Raw genomic sequence first — 8,013 nt, 5'->3', positions numbered from 1 at the left:
ATCAGTACAGGATAAGTAATGTATGTACACAGTGACTGCACCAGCAGAATAGTGAGTGCAGCTCTGGAGTACAATACAGGATGTAACTCAGGATAAGTAATGTATGTACTCAGTGACTGCACCAGCAGAATAGTGAGTGCAGCTCTGGAGTATAATACAGGATGTAACTCAGGATCAGTACAGGATAAGAAATGTATGAACACAGTGACTGCACCAGCAGAATAGTGAGTGCAGCTCTGGAGTATAATACAGGATGTAACTCAGGATAAGTAATGTATGTACTCAGTGACTGCACCAGCAGAATAGTGAGTGCAGCTCTGGAGTATAATACAGTGTGTAACTCAGGATCAGTACAGGATAAGTAATGTATGTACACAGTGACTGCACCAGCAGAATAGTGAGTGCAGCTCTGGAGTATAATATAGGATGTAACTCAGGATCAGTACAGGATAAGTAATGTATGTACTCAGTGACTGCACCAGCAGAATAGTGAGTGCAGCTCTGGAGTATAATACAGGATGTATCTCAGGATCAGTACAGGATAAGTAATGTATGTACTCAGTGACTGCACCAGCAGAATAGTGAGTGCAGCTCTGGAGTATAATACAGTGTGTAACTCAGGATCAGTACAGGATAAGTAATGTATGTACACAGTGACTGCACCAGCAGAATAGTGAGTGCAGCTCTGGAGTATAATACAGGATGTAACTCAGGATCAGTACAGGATAAGTAATGTATGTACACAGTGACTGCACCAGCAGAATAGTGAGTGCAGCTCTGGAGTATAATACAGGATGTAACTCAGGATCAGTACAGGATAAGAAATGTATGAACACAGTGACTGCACCAGCAGAATAGTGAGTGCAGCTCTGGAGTATAATACAGGATGTAACTCAGGATCAGTACAGGATAAGTAATGTATGTACACAGTGACTGCACCAGCAGAATAGTGAGTGCAGCTCTGGAGTATAATACAGGATGTAACTCAGGATCAGTACAGGATAAGTAATGTATGTACACAGTGACTGCACCAGCAGAATAGTGAGTGCAGCTCTGGAGTATAATACAGGATAAGTAATGTCATGTATTTGCGAAGTGCCACATATGTGAGCCAAGATCTTTGAGGGGGTCTTGGAGGAATCTGGCCTCACATTAGAATTCCTTTTCTTTTCCTTTAAGGCCTATGGAATGAGTTCCATTTTGCTGCAATGAAACCCAACGCCTTAATTGCTTGTGTGCGGTAAGTCATGTCTGTGAGGCACAACACGAGTAGGTATATGAATGGCGGCCCCCGGCCCTGCGCTCTGCGTCTGTGCTCGTTAATGGAGAGGTGTTCATTAGTGGGGATTAATGAGGCATTCATCTTTTTTGCAGCTCAGATTGTTGAAACTAATGAGCCTCACCACCCTCGCTGGTTCCCAGCCTGAGACTCCTGTCTGTCTGCCTGGCAGATGTTGGTGCCGGGACCCTTTCAATGCCTGATCTATAGGTTAAACCCTTGTTACAGGCCCCAATGTCTGCCCCCCTCCTCCCCCTGGCTATTTTAGGGTTAAAGTAGCTTGGGCATGCTTACTTCACAATTAACCCCTTGTGACAGTAAGAAGATAGCCACACATAATGGTATATCATTACATGGGAGCAGGGCCGGTTTTAGACAGTGTGGCCCTGGGCAAAATTTTAAGTGGGGCCCCAAATGAAATATTGCGCAAACACACTCACACATAGCCGGCCTGCACTGATTGCAGATTACACATGGTTTTTCCACCCACGCAGATACTCGTGCAGAGTATCAGCAAGGTGTATAAGATTATCTTCAGGATAGGTCATCCATATCGGATCGGCCGGCGTCCTTCTCCCGGGACACCTGCCGCAGTGATGTCACTGTATATCAGTCACGTGGCCTAGTTGCAGTTCAGTCCTATTCAAGTGAAAGGAGATGAGCTGCAGTACAAAGCATGGCTGCTGTCTGATGTACGGCGCTGGGCTTGGTGAACTATAGAGACCGCAGTGCTCACCGGAGCTCTGGTGAAAACGGCTGATCAGCGGGGGTGTCAGGAGTCGGGCCCCACTGATCTGATACTGATGACCTATCCTGAGGATGGACCGTCCACATCAAATTCCCAGGTAAAGCAGGTTGGAAAGACAAACAAATATATTCTTTAAAGTGTAACTCTCCTTTAAAAACACTTTCTGCGTGTCATAGTGACCACATACCTCTTACATCCTGCGACATCTCCTCTTCTCCTCCCTTTGACCCAGACCACCATGACAAATTCTTTCAGCCGCATCTCGTCTCTACAGAGTTTGTAACACAGACACGTTAGATTTCAAAATTTTTCCATCAACCTCCTCCCATCCTGGTGTCCCCACAGCGTCATCCTGCTGCCACCCCCAATACTGTGCCCCCCCCCCCAATGCCCCAGGTACTATACTGCTGAAAACATAGTGACCCCCCCACTAGACATAATTGTGGTCATTTATCAAAATGGTGTAAAGTAGAACTGGATTTCTAAAAGAGCTGTCAAAAAATGAAAGGTGGAATCTGATTGGCTGCTATGGGCAACTAAGCCAGTTCTACTTTTCACCAGTCTGAAAATTACCCCCAAATGTTCCTATAGTGTCCACAGCAGCTATAATGCCCCCTAGAGACCCCCAGTAATAACACCCTATACTGTGCTCCAGGCAATAATACCATTATAGTGTCCCCAGAAATAAAATATCCCCTCACCTGCACGCTTATATACAACTTTCAGCAGTTTTTTTAAAGTTTTTTTTGCTTAATGTCCCCTTAAAGATATCTTTCTTGGGCTTGCTTATATCATAGTCTTTCCCATTGCTTGATTGCTACTAACATACACATTTTGTCAGGGCTTTCTTGTAAATAGACATATTCCCAGTGCTTACCTACTTGTACCCATCTTCCCAGTATTTGCTCGCTTAGAGCATATACATCTTCCCACTGCTCACTTGCTTATGACATGCATGTATTCCCAGTACTTGCTTGCTTACACATAATCCCAGTGCTTGCTCACGTATAACATACACATCTAACCATTGATTGCTCGCTTATAGCATACTCCTCTTCCCAGTGCTTGCTCGCTGATGACATATACATCTTTCCAGTGCTTGCTCGCTGATGACATATACATCTTCCCAGTGCTTGCTCGCTGATAACATACTCCTCTTCCCAGTGCTTGCTCGCTGATGACATATACATCTTTCCAGTGCTTGCTCGCTGATGACATATACATCTTCCCAGTGCTTGCTCGCTGATAACATACTCCTCTTCCCAGTGCTTGCTTCCTGATGACATATACATCTTTTCAGTGCTTGCTCGCTGATAACATACTCCTCTTCCCAGTGCTTGCTTATAGCATACTCATCTTCCCAGTGCTTGCTCGCTGATAACATATTCCTCTTCCCAGTGCTTGCTCGCTGATAACATACTCATCTTCCCAGTGCTTGCTTGCTCGCTGATAACATACTCATCTTCCCAGTGCTTGCTTGCTCGCTGATAACATACTCATCTTCCCAGTGCTTGCTTGCTTGCTGATAACATACTCCTCTTCCCAGTGCTTGCTTGCTGATAACATACTCCTCTTCCCAGTGCTTGCTTGCTGATAACATACTCCTCTTCCCAGTGCTTGCTTGCTTGCTGATAACACACTCCTCTTCCCAGTGCTTGCTCTCTTATGCATGTCTTCTATGTAAGTAGAGATCTTTCGAGCGCTCGCTCATGTATAACATACAGAACTTCCCAGTGCTTGTGTATTTATAATATATACCTTGCTGTGCATGCTGGTTATATTATATTACGCCTACCAGTTGCTTATAATATGCATCTTCTGTATGCTTACTCACTCATATGCATTTTCCTTATGCTTTCCTCCTTATAAGATTCGCCTTTCCAGCAGTGTCTTTTCCCTTATAGTAGAGGAACACAACGGATAGAGTTCCCCTTTACTAATGGGTACATAACTATTAAGTATTAAAGGGGTGAGGCTCTGACAACAGCAATAATATCCCAGTTGTCGCCAATAAAGTTGGAATGGCAGATCTGTATGCTGAACCGCTCCACGCAAGTCACCCTACAGAAGACCCTAACCTGAGACCACCCACTGCTGCAGCTGGAGGACTGACTTGTAATGAACACCTATGCAGAAGTAGGTTAGGGATCTAAAGGTTTGTTTGTTTTTTGTTTCCATTCACTAACAGCAAGCAGAGATCTTGGGAAAAGTCCAGATCGAAACTTGAAAGAATATTAGAAACCTACAGAGCCCTCGTGGGCATACCTACCTGCAGTCCTAGTCCCACCCCAGAGAACAAAGGGGTTGAACTTATGCTCATTTACATAAAAATAGGTATTTTCAGTATCTGGGGGTGGGCTTTAACAGTCATGTGATTTGGAATGCAAATTTTGCAAGTGCCTTTTTTTCCGTAACTGCCCTAGAAGTGAATGGAGGGATCCGCAAATCCATTCATTCCATCCCTGGGCGCAGGGGGGAAGGGGGGTACGACTCATTCTGGAGTAAGGTGGTCCCAGAGGTGGGATAAGTGTAGATGCTTTAAATAGGAATACCCCTTTAAGCAATTTCCCACTCAAACGCTGCCTCTCCATTTCTGATCAGACGGTCTGGAGTTTTGCTTCCAGCATTTCAGGGGTTACGCTCGGTGAGGTCATGCATTACAGTAAGAGGGCCATCATGGCCCCCGTACATCATATAAATGTCAAGAAATTAATTACAAGAGTTCAGAAAGTGCACGACAAAAGGCAGACGCCACAACGGTCGGACCGGGAAGATTTCACTCCATCCCCGTCCTGTGAGATATAGGAATATAATGTCTTCCTGTAACTGCTGCATTACCCGCATTTAAAGGGCACCTGCAGATCGTATCAATGAGAATACCATATATCTGATAGAGATGATAGGCATCCTTTAATCCGGATAGGCGTCGGATTGTCTTATACCCAGGAAGAGAGAGAGAGAAACAGAAATCCTTCACATCTTGGTTGTCTCTGTGATCAGCTAGAAATCCTGAAAGAGGTGGGGCTTTGTTATAGAGGGCAGGGTTATAAAGCATGGGAGGGGCTTTCTCCAAGATGCCTCTCAGCTAGAGAGAACAAAGCCTATGTGCCCCATTAGCATCCCTTATAGGAAAGGAGGATTGAAATGATGCCTCTTGAGAGTGTGTGTGTGTGTATATACAGTATATACACACACACACAACTCCCCTTTTGGAACAGAATCAATAAAAAAAAAATCGTTTTATTTTTTTATGTTACTGTCCCTTTAAGCCATGCATACAGACTGGATGGATGTTGGCAGATCCATCAATATCCATGATCAAGTCTTAAAGGAGTTTTCGAAGATTTTCCTCGTTATGGCCTAGCCTCAGGCTAGGCAATCAATACCTGATCTGTGGGGGTCCAGCTCCCAGGAACCCCACCGATCAGCTGATTTGAAGAGGCCGGTGAGCTAGGCCAGTGACGTCACTTTCATCAATTACATGGCCTAGGCGCCTTTCAAGTGGGTTGCAATACCAAGCACAGCCACTATCCGGTGGATGGCGCTGTGCTCGGTGAGGCCGCCACACTCGCCCGAGCACCATAGCCCCCTCAAGCAGCTGATCGGTGAGAGTGCCAGTAGTCGGACCCCCTGCCGATCTGAGGATAGGTCATCCGTATTAAAATCCTAGAAAACCCCCTTTAAAGGTGGGCCAGCAATGTTACAATTACCTGGAGATAAGCGGCACCATCTGCTGCTGATCTCCCCAGTTTCTGCCAGCCTGATCTAAGATAATTTTTATTGTAATTGTTCCTTTCCCCTCCCCCATTGTCAGAAAGGACCTTGACTGGCAGGATTAACCCCTTATGGACCACAGACTGGCATCTCCGGGGTTAATCTCAGCCACCCTCCCCTCCCGTCCGTGTGAGGAGAGAGAAGACAGCTTAAATCAAAAAAGCTTCAGGGTACGAAAAAAAAAATTCCCCTTTCACCCAATCAGCGTCTCGTGAATAATTAAACTGATCAGCGTAATTAGCTTAATTAAGTTAATTTGACTACGGGACACGGCCATATGGCGAGGAGGAAACAAAAGAGGGAAACTAATTAAAAGTAAAATAATGCGGATTTTAATTAACTCGATCCCCAGACATCAGCAGATCCGGGCTCGGGCCCCAGCGTAGTAATTAAAAAGCGCGGTTTCACCGGTAACATTTCTAAATCCACCCCCAACCCCTCCCCCCGACTCTGCGAAACCCTCTGTGCTAAGTGCCCCCTCCCATCCAAAGATGAGAACTAATTAAAACTGTAAATGAATTAGCGGCGTTGTATTTTTGGAAGAGGATTTGTGATTAGAGCGGCGCTCTCTTTTACTGAAGACGTCTCTCTCGCACTCCTTGAGAAGATGTCTGAATTATGACTCGAATTATACGGAGAATCAGAAGGACGACACGTCTCCGTCCTCTGTAGAGGATTATGTATGAAATACCGGAACCGCCGCCGTCCGGATAGTGTATATCCATTGCCATTTTATAGTTAGAAACAATCTTCCTAATTCCTATACAGTTCAATCACTTGTAAATACAGTAGATGTACTACACTCCAGAGCTGCACTCACTATTCTGCTGGTGCAGTCACTGTGTACATACATTACTTATCCTGTACTGATCCTGAGTTACATCCTGTATTATACTCCAGAGCTGCACTCACTATTCTGCTGGTGCAGTCACTGTGTACATACATTACTTATCCTGTACTGATCCTGAGTTACATCCTGTATTATACTCCAGAGCTGCACTCACTATTCTGCTGGTGCAGTCACTGTGTACATACATTACTTATCCTGTACTGATCCTGAGTTACATCCTGTATTATACTCCAGAGCTGCACTCACTATTCTGCTGGTGCATCACTGTGTACATACATTACCTATCCTGTACTGATCTTGAGTTACATCCTGTATTATACTCCAGAGCTGCACTCACTATTCTGCTGGTGCAGTCACTGTGTACATACATTACTTATCCTGTACTGATCCTGAGTTACATCCTGTATTATACTCCACAGCTGCACTCACTATTCTGCTGGTGGAGTCACTGTGTACATACATTACATTATTGATCCTGAGTTACATCCTGTATTATACTCCAGAGCTGCAATCTTTATTCTGCTGGTGGAGTTACTGTGTACATACATTACTTCATTGTGTACGTACAGTACATTACTTATCCCTTATTGATGCTGAGTTCATACTCCAGATCTGCATTCACAATTCTGCTGGTTGTCTTTGGAAACAGTCAGCAAGCTTGTTGACAGCTCTGACAGCTCCAGAGAGCAGCTTGGTTTTCCTTCATCAGATGACTAGACAATGCATGTCTTCAGAGTAAGGTCTGTGCAGATGCTGAACAAGCTGGGAATGCTGGGAGGTTTCAGCTGAGACTCAGAATGCAGCTCTGGAGTATGATACAAGTGTGCCTGTTAACGATAGGGAAAAAGATACTGGAACCTATAGTATTATCCCTTATAATCCCCCCCATGCCACAATCACGAGGGTCCAGGAAGCTGAGGTATGAGGCACTGTTTGAGGGGGTCCACACACCTGGAAGCCAGTTTAGCTGCCCATAGGAGAAGTACTGTCAGCACTGGGGAGCATCTTTCACAGGAGGATCGGATTTACACAACAGTAGTAAGCAAAGTAAGGTCCTCCACTTAGCATTCGTAGACAGTTCTCATGATATCACCTACATATGATATACCGCCATATAGTTCCAAGATAATACTGTCATATACAGCCCACATAAAACTACTATCTGGTATCTAAATAATACTCTGACACGATACTTCTATTTAGTGCCTGAAGATTACTCCCTTAAAGGGCTCATATAATACTGCTATATAGCACCCAAATAATACATATAGTTCCCAAACAATACTCCCTTAATTAAAGAGCACACATTATGCTGCCATACAGTAGCCAAACAATACTTCCTCAAAGATTCCACATAATACT

Source organism: Bufo bufo, chromosome 8 (assembly GCF_905171765.1).
Source record: "Bufo bufo chromosome 8, aBufBuf1.1, whole genome shotgun sequence".
NCBI lineage: Eukaryota > Metazoa > Chordata > Amphibia > Anura > Bufonidae > Bufo > Bufo bufo.
Note: the sequence above shows the minus strand (reverse complement) of the source record.